Genomic DNA, 18,955 nt, shown 5'->3' on the forward strand with positions numbered 1-18,955 from the left:
GTGAATCTTCTAGGAAAGATGGTGAAGTGCTACTAGGAAGCACATTTGCCAACATCCTGTGGGAGGCGCCAGCTAACCAAGCTCAAGGCCTGGGAGAATATGGCTCTCCAGAAATCCATCAAGTAGGAATCATTAAAGGAAGGCATATTGTTACACTTCTTCTAAAGCTAAATGCAGAGTCTTCCATTCAATGGCCATGGAGAAGCATAAACATAAAGGCCCAGAGTTTCAAATCTGAAAGTAGTTTACAAGATCAGAATCTTATTTTCATGACTACACATTGTCCTCTAGACTGAATATCTCATAATGCTTGGCTGTGGCTTCTTATAGCTGAAGCCTCCCACCCAGGGGTGAAATGTAAAATTTGTTACTACCGGTTCTGTGGGCATGGCTTGGTGGTGGTGGTAATGTGACTGGGTGGGCGTGGCCAACTTTTTTTTTTACTTTTTAAAAGCATTTTTTCTACAACCTCTTCCGCTGAAGAGGTTGTAAAAAAATGCTTTTAAAAGCCTCTGATGATCAGGCAACTCAGCTGGGATCACCAGAGGAGCCTTTTAAAAGCATTTTTTACAGTCTCTTCAGCCAAAGAGGTTGTAGAAAAAAATGCTTTTAAAGGGTTCTGACGATCCCAGCTGAGCCGCGTGATCATCAGTCTTTTTTTTTTTACTTTTAAAAGCATTTTTTCGGCTGAACAAAAAATGCTCTTAAAAGTAAAAAAAAAGCCTCGGATGATCGCGCGGCTCAGCTGGGCGGTAGGGGAGGGATTTTTGCTACCGGTTCTCTGAATCACGTGCCATCGCTACTGGATCGAGCGATCCGGCCCAAACCGGGAGCATTTTACCCCTGCTCCCACCCCTCCCCTTGCCAAAATCCGGAGGGTTCCAGGAAAAAGAATGGGCATATTGACAAAACTGCATTATTTTGCAGGATCAAACAATTGTTAATTCAAAATTAACAAGTGGCAATTTCATGGTTTTACATTGGTATTAATACTGACAAAACTGACTAAGGACAACCAATTCAAGCTGTCATGGGGCAGAATGGTATTTATAGCTGAGAGTACTGTATACAATATTCAGTCCACAACACAGACTAGAACAATCAGTGCTTATTAGATTTGTTTTTCACAGTGCATTTGTACAACAGGTTTATAACCTGAATAATACAGGAATTCATCTCTGAACAAAACAAAACAAAAAAATATCCTTAGGGCAAAATGTATCCAGTATGAAATTAAATGTTGGGTTTAGAGGTCAAGGACACTTACCATATTAGAATATTCTTAAAATTAATCCATTCTATTTCAACAAAATGTACAAAAATCAAATGTTGATTACATACTAGATACTTATTCTCATAGCGGAAGTGCTAATTGGAGGATATAAGTGAAATTCACTATGTGAATGAATAATATAATTTAAATACTGTGCACTCTATATTATGATTATGCAAAACCAGGGGTGAAATGCTCCCGGTTCGGGACTGGATCGGGCAATCCGGTAGCGATGGGGGCAGGTAATTCGGAGAACTGGTAGCAAAAATCCCTGCCCAACCCCCCTGGCCATGCCCACCCAATTGCCCAGTCCGCACTTGCTTACTTGCTGCTTCTTTCGGGCTCGTTCCTGCCTTGCTTTGCTTTAGCGGCTGCAATCAATTGCATCAGCTAGCAACTGAATCTGCCTGCCTATAATCCATCTCATCGGTGAGCAACTCAATCTGTCTGCCTCCAATTGGGTAAGTAACTGGGGGGGGAGCTTTAAAAAATAGTTAATTGGGTTTTTTTAAGAGTTTTATTTTTTTTAGACATAGCAATTAACTTTAAATTGCTACATCTAAATTTAAAAGGAAGTTTTAAATTTAACTACTTTTATCTAAAAATATTAATATAATAAAATAAAATAATAAAATATTTGTGCAGCTTTTTGAGATTTGGTGTGTTTCTAGTGTTTCACTCTAAGTACACAAACATACAAAATCTCACAAAGCTGTATGTGGCATTTTGTTGGTGTGTGAGTCAGTTGTGTTGTGTGTGTGTGTAAAGTGTGAAAGTTGGTTTTTGAGCTTTTTGTGGCTGTGTGAGGTTCCTTCTTGTTGCAGGGGCCATTTTGAGTGAGGTGCAGCTGCTTTTACATTGTGTGTGAGTCAGTTGTGTTGTGTTGTGTTGTGTTGTGTTGTGTGTGTGTGTGTAAAGTGTGAAAGTTGGTTTTTGGTACCTCTTATTGTTTTGTATACTTTGTTTATTGTTTTTATTATTTATTGTTATTGGCCACGCCCACCAATTAAGCCACGCTCACAGAACTGGTAGGGAAAATTTTTAGATTTCACTCCTGTGCAAAACCCATAAAATATGCTTCTTCAGAATTGGTGCTATTACCATGGATGCCAAATTGGTCACCTTGTAGTTGAGATGGGCCGAAAATAAATTTAATAAATACATAAAATGTAAAGATCAACTCTATCTGCAAAGGTAATTAAGCCTAACTTCATTATCATAGAATCTTAAGAAAAGATAATAAAATAGAAAATCACTTGATCACATTTTTACTGAATATTTTCTGCCATTTTGTTTTTTTTATCTCATTTGTTGTCTGATTATTCTAGTTGGCCAAGGGTGGCAGCAGCCTGCTAGAATCTCAGAAGAGATATGGAAAGATTTGTGAAATTATAAAGAAAAATTATTCATTCTTATACGATTTTTTTTTCCAACAAAGCCTGGGAGTATCTGATTGTGTATGTGATTGAGATCCATGCCAATTTGTGGGGATGCATGCTACATGTTTTTGTCTGCAGTCTAGCATGCAATTGATGTTTCAGTACATTCAACAGTCTTAATTTCTCCCATTCCCCTCAGGTTTTATCTCCCCTCACACCTATACTTCAGGTTCATGCAACCTTGCAGTTTTATCATTATCAATGTTTAGTTTTAGGTACCCAGGGTACCTATATCTGATAGTTTATTGACAAAATACTTCTCTGAAAGGATAGAAAGAGCCAATCCACTGCTACTATCTAAAAGCATTCAGCCTTCAGATTTTTTCAGCCTTCAGGGACTTGACTTTGTAGCCATGTCAGCTGGCAAACATTTTCCTTAAGTTCTTTAAATAGAAACTACTTTATTTTGGCTGGTTTTGGTTGGCTAGATGTTATGGTCTTATGTTATGTTATTCCAGATCCTGCTGTCTTTAACATATTTATCTACTAAACTATATTATGTTCTGAAGTTTTCTGTAGCGTATCCTGGAACCAGAACCCTAGGAGTGTTAAAGATAGCATTATATTTTAGATAACTGTGTTGTATAAGGTCATTATATTGTACTGCATGCCAATTTGGGAGCTGGACAATTAAAAAGGCGCAATTAAAAGTAGTGAAGGAAAGTCTAACAAATAAATAAGTAAAAAATATTGATTACATCTAAGAAATATAGATTAATAAAATATTCGGCACACTTCTTGACCACCACATTTATTTACTCCATAACAGATGGCAGATTACCACTGTGCTAATGATGCACACTGCTTACAGAATAATTAGCTTCCCATGATGTAGCTCAGCTTGTTTAGAGCTAGGATGACAATTCAAAAATTCATACTGAAGATTGCAAGTTTTAATGATGCTCAGGCCTGGCTCCTGAAATAACAGAATCTTAATTAGACCAACAATAAACCATTTTTAATAAAATACTTATACTTTCCTGGAAAATTACGACTTAAAATGATGGGGAAAAAACAGCAACCAATCAATTATACTATGACATATTCCACTGGGCACTACCTAATTGTGTTTTTGCATCAGAAGATTCCACCAAATATTTCTCAATTTTATTCCCCAAATCTGTTCCAGAGTGTCATGTAGACTTTTCATAGCAGATCTAAGTTACACATATGAGATTGAAGTGGGAAGGAAGATCAGCCCATTCATATGTTACAGTTAGCTCACTATTTTAGACACCTTTAGTATGACTACATATAACAGCTGTCAATTATTCCGATACAGAAAATATAACTACACATTTTCCTCTTGCTCATTGTGCCTAATCAAATCTGGATAGATATGCAAATCTAAGTGTTATTTTATGCTACAAAAATCTATATAAAATAGCATAATGCTACGCATGCTTACTTGGTAATCAATCACACTGTGTTCAATATGTCTCATTTTGTAATAATTATAAACTACAGCATTTTTGCACTTTATCCTTTCCTTTCATTAATACATAGCTGTCAGAACCAGCATATGAAAGACGTGATAATTGTATAATGATAATCAGTCCTTCTATTATCCAGTGGCAGTTTTAACAGGCCTCAGCCAAGTAATAGATTTGCTTTTTCTAGCATGGAATTGTTATGAGTGCTTACAACACAAGAACGTGAACACCAGCTGCAAAGCAACAGCTAGAAATGCAGCTAGATTCTTTCAGGTATGTATGTTGTGAAAAATGATAGTTTAATTAATTTAAATAAATTTAAATTAATTATAAATAAAAATAATGTATATTCAAAAATAGTGCTATTTGCAAAAAAAGAAAAACCACAAAAGTGGAAAAACATATGATTATGAGTGGGTTTAAAATGTTATACAGAGAAGACAGTGACTAGCATAATTTAATACCAAATGGACTGGATCCAGATTTTAAACCTACAAAATACCAGTAGTTTCCCCTTGTTATAACACCTGTTTCACTTAGTTTAGCAAATTGACAAGAAATAATTCTACCCATCCCCTGAATATTTTATTAAGAGTTGCTTTGGATAATGAAATGGATAGCATAAAAATTTAACAAATAAATTGGCTTGGATAGTCCAATTTAATGGGTTAAGTAGAGGCATCAGGAGGGGCATCTGGTCAGTAAAGACTCAACTTCATCCAGTCACCTCAATTCTATCCCGAATTACGGGATTACAGGGTCATAAAAAGGGAGTGATTTTATTGGGTTAAGTAGAGGAAAGGGGACACAATCATAAAAGTCACTGATGGTTTTTAGAGGTACTCCTTACTTTTCCATATATCACAGTTTGAGTTTCCATCATGGGGAAAGAAGGAGCCCAGCTAACCTAGATACATGCCAAGTAAAGTCTGAATCTTATTTAATGGATATACATATTAAGAAAATTCTAGATTCAGAAGAAGTATCATTACTTTCAGAGCTTTATGTACACATTTGGTACTAACGAGAAATGCAGAATCACTGTCAAGGTCTACATTAAAATCTTAAAGTGGATCTAATGAAATATATAATTATGACAGATCTATATACATTTCCAATTATGTCAGTACTTACTCCTCCTCTTTTTTTCCGCTGCTCTTCTTTCTGCTGAATGTTCACCTAAGGATAAAAGAATTTCATTATAGTTCCTAATGTATTTAGAGACATAGATCATATCAGGATAAAGTTATATTTCAAGAAAAAAATGTATAAGAGAATCTCAGGGCAAATATAATTACAAAAAAATCTGTAAATTTGATTAATACCAGAAATGTTGTAGTCATGGATGAAAAATCTTAAATTATTTTAATTCACAATTATACTTTATGATAAACAAATATATAGATAAGCCTATATATGTACCATATTGGAGAGTTTGTCATTAGGAATGTTAAGCATAATTAAAAATCTGTATCAAGGAATTTCACTGAAAGTTTGGATTACCTTTCAATGATTTTGAATTATTTATTCAATTTAACAATTTATTTTTAGTTATTTTGACAGCCACTAATGCCTTAAAATTCCACATTTATTACAGATTGCTAAAGAATATATAATAGGTCCAAAACCAGTAACATGATTTTATAAGAATTTCAAGAAATAAGATTGTTGGTATAATTTTTGCAAAATTTGGGGCAAGTTTGATATCTATGAATTGGGTATTTCCTTTGTTTGAATGCTTCAGGTAACGTTTTATTAAGGATTGGTTGATTGCAATCACCATAAAACAGTACTAGCAATGCAAGGAGTTGGAATGTTAATTCACATGGCTTTGTCTTGCTCTGCTCTTATATTTTTGTGCTAAAATCCACAGAAATCTTTGAATGAGGACTGAAGATGTTGTTCTTGAAACCTATGCATGTTTTGAAGCAGTAGATAGGTGATAGACTGTCAACATCTGCATTTTTAATAAAAGGATCAGGAAAAGCTTAATGTCATATTATCACATGTATTTTTTAGTTTATTATTTTCTTTAATAGAAAAAGAAATTCCTTGTATGTAAAGTATGCTTAAACAGCATACTTAAATTGCTTCAGTTATATAACAAATACCTATATAAAATGAAAATAAGGCAAACTAGGAAGATACAGTAAACTTTTATAAGAAAATTTTATCTATTTTCAGTCAACTATACCATAAAACAAATAGAATGCATAGTCTTTTATTGTACTTAAGTTATTTGGATGCAATCATAGTTAAAACAAGAAGCCTCAACACAAATTTGGGAACAGATTGTCACATTACAGATCATTTTAAAAAATCCCTTGAAGCTTCCCCATAATAATAATTCCATTAATAGCATCAGTTTGTAGTATATTAATTATCTACATCCAACTAAATAAAAATTGTATGATACCAAAAGTCACTCAATAGCTGAATATCATAATTTTGTGTTCTATCTCAAATGAAGAAAAAAGAAAAGAGCCAGTTTATTAATTAAATTTATATGTCACCCCACTCACTGTTACAGCAACTCTGAGTGGCTTAAAGCATAATAAAAAATACAAAACTATTAAAAGTTAGGAAAGATTAAATAATATCTAAAAACCAAGAGGACAGGTGACAGGGGATGGGGATTTTTTCTCTACCCTGCAAGCCACCCCAGCATAAAGCACCTCTATTGGGGCCTCAAGCCAACTGGCAGAACCAGGTTTTAAAGCTCTTCTGGAAGGCCAGGAAAGCGGGGGAAATTTCACCTCCTATAGGATTATATTTCAAAGGGAGGGGCCACAGCAGGAAAGGCTCTTCTCCTAGACCCCGCCAGGCAAAATTCTTTGGCAGATGGGATCTGAAGTAAGCTTCTTCCGCTGCAGTGAATGGGATGGGCTAATCCTAGTACAGTGAGGTAGTTCCTCAGATACCCTGCACCCATGCTGTGCAGGGCTTTAAAGGTGACAACCAACACCTTGAATTAGACTTGGAAGCAAACTGGCAACTAATGCAGGTCGTACAACAACAGTGTTAAATGTACCACCCAAAGAGCCTTCAGAACTATCTATGCAGTTGTGTTCTATAGTAGTTGTAGCTTCTTAATAGTCTTCAAGTATAGCCCCACGTAGAGTGTGTTGCTGTAATTCAACTGAGAGATGACCAGGGCATGAATGACTGCACACAGTTTAGTGTAGCAGTTAAGGTGCTGGCCTAGAAATCAAGTCACAGTCAGCTCTACTCATCCTTAGGCATGAAAGCCAGCTAGATGACCTTGGTCAGTCACTCTCTCTCAGCCCTACCCACATCACAGGATTGTTGCTGGTGGGAAAAGGAAGGAGTATTAGTATTTTCACCACCTTGAGTTACTTATTGAGTAATAAAAGGTGGGATAAAAATCTAATAAATCCAAAGCTGCATATGTAACTAGAGTTCCAGAATACACGCATATAAACTTTACCTCCAAATTCAATTTTGTAAAAAAGGTATCCAGTTAAGATCACAGAAATCACGAGAGGATGAAGTTCTTTCGGGGGTTTATATATAGCCCACAACCTTGAAATATTAGCCAGCATCTGCAAGTAGGAACAAAACAACAGTATTTGAAAGTAAACTTGTGCTTAGTGGTTTATTTATTAAATTTATGTGCCTTTTATATTTAAATTTGTATTTTAATTAGTGACCTATAGGCACCCTTATTTTAAAAAAACCTCTTCTGAATAGGGAGGCTTTATTTAGAATGTAATTAGCTTGTCCTTCATTTACCCAAGAAAGTAAGAGTTCTTTTGGATCACATTTGTGACCTATTATTCTGTAATTTGCCACAGTGATCAACTACAAGCCACTGAAACCAAAAGCCCACCCTTATTAAATTTATTTCTCTAGTAAACAGCATCAAGTTTGTTGGACCTTTTTATGAGTTAACCATAAAACTATATTAAGTGTACCTAGCTAATTGTGGATCTCCCGTGAAACTATAGCTACCCAAGTGACAGCTTAGATTCTACATGAGCAAAAGGCTCAGGATGAGGCAACTTTATACATTATTTTTCTATCCTACAACAGACACCTCCAGGACACAAATCAACATACAATGCATCTGTATACCACACCGGCAACGCCAACCTACAGTTTCTATAACAGCTTCATGTGGGCATATCCTCCCCTAATAAATTCATAAAGCTTCCCCCCACCCCGAAGAGAATAAAAGGTATGTATCAAAAGATGACAGCAGCTTCCACCTCTAGTGGCAATGAATTTCGTATACTTTAGGGCTGGTTACCGAAGGCTCACTTTTTAACAGCCACAGGTAGGAACTGCAGCTCGGGAAAACCTATTCCTTTAAATAGCTAGTTAGCTGGATAAGATGCTACCAGACTCGAGTTTATGCCATCATGGATTAAACAAGGCTCTCTACTCCAAGGTAGTGGAAGTGGGTAGTAAGTGCTCTAACACTTCTTTCTCTATACTCCTAATCCTTCCCCGGCTGTCACAATAGCTGGAACTGGAATATACACAGTGTCTTTTGTGCTCCTTACACCCATCCCGGTAACCTTCCCCAACAAACGGTGCGTTGATTTCATTCGCAAAAGCCTGGGACACTCCCAAGGCGCACGACGGGCGCTGACAGGCAGCCAAAAAAAAAAAAAAAAGCCAGCGAGCCCGCCCGCTATGCTATCCCCAAAAGATAACATTAAACCCACCTTCAAAGTCAGAGAAACCCCAGGAAAGAAAGGTCACAAACGGTTGATTGTAAAGTAAGAATGCCGCAAGGGTTGCTGGGTACGGAAACAGCGTCTGCCTAGAACGGCTCTTCATCCGGCGTCGGCCGCCTACAGCACCCCCTGTCGAGGAGGACCAAGCTAGAAGAGTCGCTTCTCCGCCCCGCAATGGCTGTAACGTTGCCGGAAAAGAAACCTTGGTCTGGCTTGTTTTGTGCAGATTTCAGTTCTTCCGAATAACAGGGACAATTCGAGGCACAGACACCGATGTGCAAGGAAGCCCTGTTCTTTCTGTTTTTCCACGGGCAGGAGCATTAGCTGCCACTTGAGTTTACCCAAGTACGTTTACGATTTCAGTTAGATGCAGTCCGCAGAGAGAAATAAGCTGCCAAATTCAATAGAGCACGGGTCCCCAACCTTGGCAACTTTAAGCCTGGTGGACTTCAACTTCCAGAATTCCCCAGCCAGCTTTCCTGGCTGGGGTATTCTGGGAGTTGAAATCCTCCAGGCTTAAAGTTGCCAAGGTTGGAGACCCCTGCAATAGACTATATCCGAGAGAGGTTGAAATACCAAGGGCTCTAATAGGCGAATTAATTTCGTTTTGTTTGATTAATTGACGCTCAATCGACTTGAATAGGATCGGCTGCCCTCGTGGCTAAAGTTTTGTATAGTCTGCTCTGACCCTGATAATTCATGCTGGAAGAAGACGTTTGATTTTCCTCCAATGATAAGCTCATATAAATTCAGTTAACTCTCCTCCCAAAAATATGCATAGAACTGTACTTGTTTCGTCTTACATTTTACAATCAAAGCTTAAAGTATATGCTTTCCACTTCAAGGGTATGCCATAATGATTTCAATAGAATTTATTCCTAAATAAAAATGTATAAAATTACTACTTTAGTAGTAATCGTCGTCACCGATGTTTTCTTAAAGTACTTAAAGTGTAATAAAATATATTACAATATACCTTGATGAACGTATCTTTTCTTTTATGTACACTGAGAGCATATGCACCAAGACAAATTCCTTGTGTGTCCAATCACACTTGGCCAATAAAATTCTATTCTATTCTATTCTATTAAATACAGATGATTCATCATAGAAGTGCCGCCTACTGAATAGGGGCAGCAAATGGTTAAAATTTTTGTAAAACCACTCAGTATTCACAATTAAGAATTGCAGATTTGATTCTTGTAACATGGAATGACCTCAAAATAGAACTTTCTTCACAACATAAACTGCATATAATATAATTAGGAATGGAAGAAATTCCGTCTTCAACTTGATCATATCCTGGTTTACTGGAAATTAACGGCTAAAGGGAAAATGATGACAGCTTCAGTCGAATCCAGCATCAGATCAGGAAAAATTGGATTAGATCCTTCATAAAATAAATGCTTTTTTTATACCACAATGATTTATTCTGTCATGTCTCGGTATTAAGAATGGTTTCTTAATACTGAGACATGGCAGAATAAATCATTCTAGTCAACTATCGCTGGCCATGCTGGTTTTTATGTGGATAGGATTGTCCAGCACTTCTGGAAGGCCCCAGGTTGTAGAACACAGCTTAAAATAAACATTCCACACCAGGGGTCTCCAACCTTGGTCCCTTTAAGACTTGTGGACTTGTGGACTTGTGGACCCGTGCCCCTCCTGGTTGGTGCTGGCCACCCAGGAGGTGACACGAGGCTGGCTCCAGGCAATTACGAGTGCTTCCTTGGTGGAGGGAGTCTTCCCGGCCGCCTTGAAAGAGGCGGTGGTGAGACCCCTCCTCAAGAAGCCTGCCTTGGACCCGGCTGTTTTAGGCAATTATCGTCCGGTCTCCAACCTTCGCTTTACGGCGAAGGTTGTAGAGAGTATGGTGGCATATCAGTTTCCCTTACACCTGGATGAAACTGTCTATCTAGACCCGTTCCAGTCTGGTTTCCGGCCCGGTTACAGCACTGAGACGGCTTTGGTCGCGTTGGTGGATGATCTCTGGAGGGCCAGGGATAGGGGTTGTTCCTCTGCCCTGGTCCTATTAGACCTCTCAGCGGCTTTTGATACCATCGACCATGGTATCCTGCTGCGCCGGTTGGAGGGATTGGGAGTGGGAGGCACCGTTTATCGGTGGTTCTCCTCCTATCTCCGATCGGCCGCAGACGGTGTTGACGGGGGGGGCAGAGGTCGGCCCCGAGGCGCCTCACTTGTGGGGTGCCTCAGGGGTCGATTCTCTCGCCTCTTGTTCAACATCTATATGAAGCCGCTGGGTGAGATCATCAGTGGCTTCGGTGTGAGGTACCAGCTGTACGCTGATGACACCCAGCTGTACTTTTCCACACCGGGCCACCCCAATGAAGCTATCGAAGTGCTGTCCTGGTGTCTGGAAGCCGTACGGGTCTGGATGGGGAGAAACAGGCTCAAGCTCAATCCCTCCAAGACAGAGTGGCTGTGGATGCCGGCATCCCGGTACAGTCAGCTGCAGCCGCGGCTGACTGTTGGGGGCGAGTCATTGGCCCCGATGGAGAGGGTGCGCAACTTGGGCGTCCTCCTGGATGAACGGCTGTCCTTTGAAGATCATTTGGCGGCCGTCTCCAGGAGAGCTTTTTACCAGGTTCGCCTGGTGCGCCAGTTGCGCCCCTTTCTAGACCGGGATGCCCTATGCACGGTCACTCACGCCCTCGTGACGTCTCGCCTAGATTACTGCAATGCTCTCTACATGGGGCTCCCCTTGAAGGGCATCCGGAGACTGCAGTTAGTCCAGAATGCGGCTGCGCGGGTGATAGAAGGAGCCCCTCGTGGCTCCCGGGTGACACCTATCCTGCGCAGACTGCACTGGCTACCTGTGGCCTTCCGGGTGCGCTTCAAGGTGTTGGTGATCACCTTTAAAGCGCTCCATGGCATAGGGCCGGGCTATTTACGGGACCGCCTTCTGCTACCGAATACCTCTCACCGACCCGTGCGCTCTCACAGAGAGGGACTCCTCAGGGTGCCGTCAGCTAGGCAGTGTTGTCTGGCGACACCCAGGGGAAGGGCCTTCTCTGCGGGGGCTCCCGCCCTCTGGAACGAGTTCCCCCCAGGACTTCGCCAACTCTCGGACCTTAGAACCTTCCGTCGTGAACTTAAAACACACTTATTCAGGTGCGCAGGACTGGATTAGATTTTTTAGTTTTTTTAAATTTTAAATTTTAAATTTTGTACTGATTTTAATTGGTTTTGTTATTTTTAGTTAAATTGGCCGGTTAAATATTTCATTTTAAAATTATTTTAAATTTATTGTCTATCTATGTATTTTAATAAGGCTGTACACCGCCCTGAGTCCTTCGGGAGAAGGGCGGTCTAGAAATTTAATTAATAAATAAATAAAAATAAATAAACTCCCAGACCCCTGTTCCACACCATCTTTAAAATGATATGCAGTTTCACTTTCAATCGGATTTACCTCTGTGTATAAGTCCGCATAAGATGAAATGCAGATTCATAAATCTCTTAAGCTCACTTGCTATACTTTCAACTTATCCATGCAAGAGCTCATTTTTATCATAAATCTGCAGGTTAGTTATAGATCTGACAGATTGCAGGATGTTTGGTTTAGCAGGTGAATATTACATAGAAGGAAGGGGAGACATGTTGCTGAGATAGTTTGAGGCTTATATTAAATTCAGATAGCTAACTATAAAAGATAGGACTCCATTTTAAACTGTAATCCTGATCTTACTGAAGGGGATTTATGGAATAGTTTTATAGGTTTTGTAAAATTTTATAGACCATCATTTTGGAAATGCACTGTTAAGCTGTATTCATTGCAAAACACTAACTCATGATTAGCTGAACCATAGTTCATTATTTTAACTAGGTTTGCATCACATGCTAAACTGCAGGCTAGCTGACAGTTTAATATTTTGTTTAAATATAGTTATAAACTAGAATGCCTGAACACTTTTATAAAGTTCCAGAGAACAAATTACAGTGGTACCTTGGTACTCATCTTTAATTGGTTTGGGAAGTACGATGAGTACCAAAAACTATGCGTACCAAACACATTTTTCCCATAAGGAATAATATGCTTCACAAGGCAGTTGAAACTGACAAGTTCTAGCTTATGCATTGAGTACTAAACAAATGATAAGTACAGGACAAAATTTTCACATCAAGATGCGTTGAGTATCAAATTTGATGAGTTTCAAAGCAGTTGAGTGCCAAGGTACCACTGTATTATAGTGAAACAGCTGTAGTACTAATTAAGTACACTTTGCAGTTAAACAAATACTAGTTTGTAGATAAAGAAAGTCTAAATTAGAATTACAAAACAAATTGCAATCTTGTTTATATCCAAATAACTTCAGATGAATTCTGCAGCTAGCTTCTTGATAAGCTTGCTAGTGAGTCTTTGGAGGTTGGAATATACATATTACTGCTTAGCTGTTGGTACAATGCAGGGGTGAAATCTAAAAATTTCCCCTACCAGTTCTGTGGGTGTGGCTTAATTGGTGGGTGTGGCTTGGTGGTCAGATGACTGGGTGGGCATGGCCAATAACAATAATAAACAAAGTACAGAAAACAATAAGAGGTACCAAAAAACCAACTTTCACACTTTACATACACACAACACAACAGAACTGATTCACACACAAAGTAAAAGCAGCTGCATCTCACCCAAAATGGCCCCTGCAACAAGCAGGAACCTCACACAGCCACAAAAAGCTCAAAAACCAACTTTCACACTTTACACACACACAACACAACTGACTCTCTCTCACACACACACAAAGTGCCACATACAGCTTTGTGAGATTGTGTATTTGTGTAGTTAGAGTGAAACACTACAGAAACACACCAAACCTCAGAAAGCTGCACAAATATTTTATTTTATTATTTTATTTATATTTTTTAGATAAAAGCAGCTAAATTTAAAACTTCCTTAACTTTAAATTGCTGTCTAAAAAAAACTCCTTAAAAAAACCAATTAACTATTTTTTAAAGCTCCCCCCCACCAGTTACTTACCCAATTGGAGGCATGCAATTGGAGTTGCTCACCGATGAGATGGATTGCATGCAGGCAGATTCAGCTGCTAGCTGATGCAATTGATTGCAGCAGCCGAAGATGGCTTAGTGAGCCCAAGAGAAGCAATTAGGCAAATAGGGACCAGGCGATTGCGTGGGCGGGACTGTTGTGAGAGGTTGTAAAAAAATGATTTTAAAAGCCTGTGATGATCAGGCAACTCAGCTGGGATCCTCAGAGGAAAAAAAGCTTTTAAAAAGCTCCTCTGACAATCCCAGCTGAAGTTGCCTGATCTCCAGAATCTCTTAAAAGGATTTTTTAAACAACCTCTTTGGCCGAAGAGCTTGTAGAAAACATGCTTTTTAAAGGTTCTGGCAATCAGGCAACTTAGCTGGGATCGCCAGAGGAGCCTTTTAAGAGCTTTTTTTTTACCACCTCTTCTGCTGAAGAGGTTGTTAAAAAAAAGCTTTTAAAGGGTTCTGACAATCCCAGCTGAGCTGCTCAATCCTCAAAGGCTTTCTTTTATTTTTAAAAGCATTTTTTCAGCCGAAGAGGCCGAATGGGGATGCTGCAGTTGTTGTAAGTGCAAGGATCAGTCATAAGTCACTTTTTTTTCAGTGCTGTCATAACTTCAGATGGTTGTGAAACAAATGTTTGTTAAGTCAAAGACTACCTGTAACACCTTCAATATATCCAAGCCATACCTGAGAGAGACTTAAGTGTATTTAATTGTACATGTGTATTTTCTTTCTCACACTTTTTTTTTTTGCTTGACGCAATCTAACATGCAATCTAACATGCTTCACCAAGTATTCCATTAAAAACATACTCTGGTGATTCCTGAAAGGTCAGATCTGCTCCTATCGGGCAATTTTTGCATAGTGATCCTGGGACAGTTATTTATGGCTTAGGGCATGGAGAAACTGTTCTTTCTATCTCCATCAGGTCTGCAAGCTGAAAAGAGTTCGACCCACCTATGAAAGTGAGATCAGCCTGCTTCTTGGGGTTGGATGAAGAGACAGAATCTTGCTTTCCAGCTCAGCCTGTGGGTTCCTTTAAGGATTTTTTTTGTTCAAATGAAGGCTAAGAAATTCTGGGTTTAAAAAATAGCCAGCAGACATGCCTTGGTTTGTTGAGTGCAGCAGAATCTGGCAAACCTCCCCGTCATCAGTTGTCAGGGTGCACTGTGTGATGTGGCAGAAGACCTCCCATCCCAGTTCTTCTAACTCTATCAAATATGCAGTATAGATTTGAAGTGCTAAAGCCAGAAATTGTAATACTACTTCTTCTTCTTATACCATATCCATCATCAGACGTTGGCCATCCTGTTGGCAATCCTAATGCTGCTTGGGATAACAAATTCCAGAATTCCTGGTTAGGAGTTCTGGGAAATCAAACAAATCTAAAATGCGAATTGTTAGTTGATGGCTCAGTATGTTGGAAGAACCCAGCTGGAATAGTTGACTCACAGTTGATTTGTGCAAATGCAGCCATTTGGGTTAATTCCATTAGCTATAGGCTACTTAACCCCAATTAATGAGCTACAAAAGAACTGCAATTTAATGCAATTGGAATCACATTATGAATAGCTTATGTATATGTATTCAAGTGGTGTGATAGACTGCTTTATGTTGAGTAAATTCACAACACATTAAATCACCCAGTAGCCCATCCCATTTTACAGTACTGTGTTGAATGAACGTAACCACATAGTCTATGCTTCAGCGCATCTACCGGTAGTATATTAAAGAAATCTGGGTTAAATAATAAAGGATAACATGAAAACGTAACTCGTTCCATATTTGCGCGTCCTTTCAGTGTAAACCTGCGGTAACCTACACTGAAACACAATCGGAATTGCTTCCAAGCGCAATCCTGCGCCCTTCTCACAAATAAAGCGTATTTTCGGTTCATCTTAAGCGTGCGTAGGAGATACGACGCCAAACTAGGAAATCGGAATCGAACTAACTAGAAAGCAAGCAGGCTAGTTACAGGTTCCTTGAACAAGTGAAGACCCTCAAGGTCTAATTGGGCACGTGGCTATAGCCGGGCGGGGCCCACTAATTAGTTCAGCGCGGGCCGGTCGGAAGGCAGAACGAAGGGTTACTTTTCTTTTTTTCGCGGCTTCTTCTGGTCGAGCCATGTTGCGAAAACTCACCGTAGACCAGATCAACGATTGGTTCACAATTGGTAAAGCGGTCAGTGGGGTGGAATTCCTGGGGGGCGAAGTCCGGGCTGCTGGCTTTGCTCATCACCCCGTGGAATCTGTTGAAGAGCCGGCGCCTGATGCTAATGTGTAAGTAGGCCGGGACCTGCAGCGAAACTAGTTCTCCGTCGAGCTCACGCTTCACCCGATAAACTGCTTAGAAAGGTCCAAAACTGCCCAGGTTCTTCGCTGTTGAATGATATAAATTAAGCCCCTTCCTTCAATAAATAAAATCCCCCATTCATCAATAGGATGGATTTCACCGCTGCACAAGTTCTACTAACATTATTAAGCACGATTTGTTTTTAGAAATAGAATAACAACCTCCCCGTCCATAAAAGTCTGATAATGGCCTCCCTCAAATTGCGAATTGTGTAAATGATCTGTTAAGTTTGAAGATGCTGCAACGCGTTTGTTTCTGACTTACAACTAGCTTCTATAAAGTAAGCAGCACTACGCAACTAAAAACATAAGCTCTGTGCTACCCGAAAATGGTGTGTGTAGTAAAAAAATGTATTATGACTATAAAAAATCAACCTGAATCTATTAAACGGTCAGAGCCTCAAAGAATATAGTGCTGTTTTCTTGTTTAAAGCAGAGAGAAATAAGAGTGGGGATTGCTTCTTTCTGAATTGGGCTGAATTTGGCCAGGTTATATAAACTTCAAGCAGCATATTTATTTATTTGGGTTTTGTTTTAAACATTTTTAAAGTTTGTCAATCTCAGCTTGCCAGAACTTCAGTTTTACCAAAACACATTGATGGTGTTCGCAGATACCATAAGCCACAATTTTCTTATGCTTTATTTAATAAAATACAATTGTTTATGTACACAACATACCTGACTAAATCCAAGCCACAGTAGGGTTTATAGTACAGTAATGTGTGTATTCAGCCATTATATCAGCACCATATATAGCATGCTAGTAATTCTTAGAGAATCCATTTATCCTTGTCTGACCATAGAAATAAATTGTCTATTGTGGGATTAAATCTGATAGATCTATTTGATCTATTCAACAACTATTTTCACTGATGTCTTGCTCTGCAAATATAAAATTACTGTATCAATTTTACAAGCGGTTTAGTATGGCTATAGTTCTCACAGTTCATAAGAGTATAACTATGTTTATAGAATTTTAAATTCTTAAGTACTCATAGTTGTAGTCTTATGTCTCTTTATAGGGAGAGTTGAAAATGAATAGCTATATATTACTTAACATTCTCTGAGGTAATGTTAGCTTGTTTAAATTATGACAGTGTTGTTTTTGTAGAGTAATAAGTATTTTAACTGAAAACAAAACAAATGGAAACTCTTTATGGAGAAACAGTGAGAAAAATATTTCAGTCTTATATACCGTAAATTTTTTCTTGTTGCCCATTTCTAACTTGGGGTTTGAGTCCTCTGAAGAACCATACATTTGTCAACACATTTACTAAGAAGAATATCATAGATCAAATGAGATTTATTCAAAGAGTATACTAACCAGCTTTTACAATATTTTTCTTTGTTGCTTTAACTTCAGTTTTATATTGTTTGCAGACAGTGAAGCAAAAGAATGCTAATGAGAAAAACATCTTGAAGCCCTCTTTTTCTACTATCTAATTTTCACAATTGTTTAATTGCTTTCAGTGTAGAGCTCAACTAGAGGTTTCCAAATCAACATTGTTGAGTACATTTATACAACACATATTAACCAACCATATTCAGCATGTTGTACATATTGACTTAACATTTTAAAGTTATGATTATTCTTTGAAATTAATTATTCTTTGAAACTAGTTCTGCATCTGCAAACGTGACACTGGCAGAAGTATTCATTTAGTTCAATTTTTAACCCTCATCCAAATTTCTCCCTCTCTCATATTAACTTTGATCATGATTTTTCAAAAAATTAACATCATTTGGTAAAAAAGTACTATTTTAGCAATTTTAAAAATCCCATTTCTTTGCAAATCTAATTTCATTTTTCATATAAAATTACAGCATAAAATCTAATTCAATGTATTGCTTCTGGGTATTTATATTTTCTGGTGGATCTGAAGCAAAGGAAAAAAGTTCTTTTTTGGTAATAAAGGATTGCAAGCCATAATGTATCTGCTATCAGACTATTTCAGATAAAGGTATTTCGGCTTATATAGCCATTTTTTTACAACCTGTGAATGAATGTCATTTCAAATCATCCTATATATATGGATGAATTTTACTGACTTCCTGCAGGATGTAAATAAAGCTGTCATGGAGATTCCCTTCCTTTTCAGGTTTTAATTTTGTGTAAATGCAAATAATACTCCAGTATTAGTCTGGCTACTATTTGCATCTTCCACAGCAGTGTTTCTCAGCCACGGGAACTGATGGAGGACTTCAACTCCCTCAATTAGCTGGCTGGAGAATTCTGGGAATCAAAATCTACACACAGCTGTCGAGGTTGAAAAACACTGTTGCACAATATCCCAGATGTAGTCTCATGCCAGGGAATTGTGGGAAGCACTTTGTAGCCATTATAAAAGGAAGAAATATATATTATATATATTTGTCTTAAATCTGTAATTAAATCTTAAAATGTGCACACATTTTTCCAAAGTGTCAATATAAAAAAAGTGTCCTTTGGGTGCTAGTGTATCTTTGGCATCTTTTACTACTCTTTTTTTTATTTGTTTGTTTGTTTGTTTAAAAGGCAAAAGATGGTGCTATTGTTGTTTAGGCCTTCATAAAGCTTATCTGTTTCTGGTTTATTAAAAACAGGAACTTTTATAAAATGGAGTATTATTTTCTTCCTTTTAAATTTTCAGATTTGAGTTCAACATCTTTGTTTTGAAAAGATTGCATTGTGTAAGCAAATTGCAGGATAAAAATCTGTCAATGTTTTTCACCGTGACTATGTTTCAGGACACTGCTAGAGTCCTAT

General features: G+C 38.3%; 1 protein-coding gene and 1 long non-coding RNA gene across 2 annotated transcripts in view; one reads left to right on the plus strand and one right to left on the minus strand.

The window, feature by feature from the left end:
* Window positions 1–3,447: 3,447 nt before the first annotated feature.
* LOC131187957 (uncharacterized) lies at window positions 3,448–8,985 on the minus strand. The gene is made up of 4 exons (XR_009152688.1): window positions 8,837–8,985; window positions 7,594–7,708; window positions 5,280–5,324; window positions 3,448–3,628 (listed from the first exon to the last, which is right to left on the minus strand). It is a non-coding gene; the product is annotated as an uncharacterized LOC131187957 (long non-coding RNA).
* Window positions 8,986–16,070: 7,085 nt separating this feature from the next.
* Window positions 16,071–18,955, plus strand: part of TDRD9 (tudor domain containing 9) — a 107,977-nt gene continuing 105,092 nt past the window's right edge. Inside the window, exon 1 of the mRNA XM_058162816.1 lies at window positions 16,071–16,137. The gene's annotated coding sequence lies outside the window, so the exon portion shown is untranslated. The remainder of the gene's footprint in view (window positions 16,138–18,955) is intronic.

Source organism: Ahaetulla prasina, chromosome 1, assembly GCF_028640845.1.
Source record: "Ahaetulla prasina isolate Xishuangbanna chromosome 1, ASM2864084v1, whole genome shotgun sequence".
In the NCBI taxonomy this organism is placed as follows: Eukaryota; Metazoa; Chordata; class Lepidosauria; order Squamata; family Colubridae; genus Ahaetulla; species Ahaetulla prasina.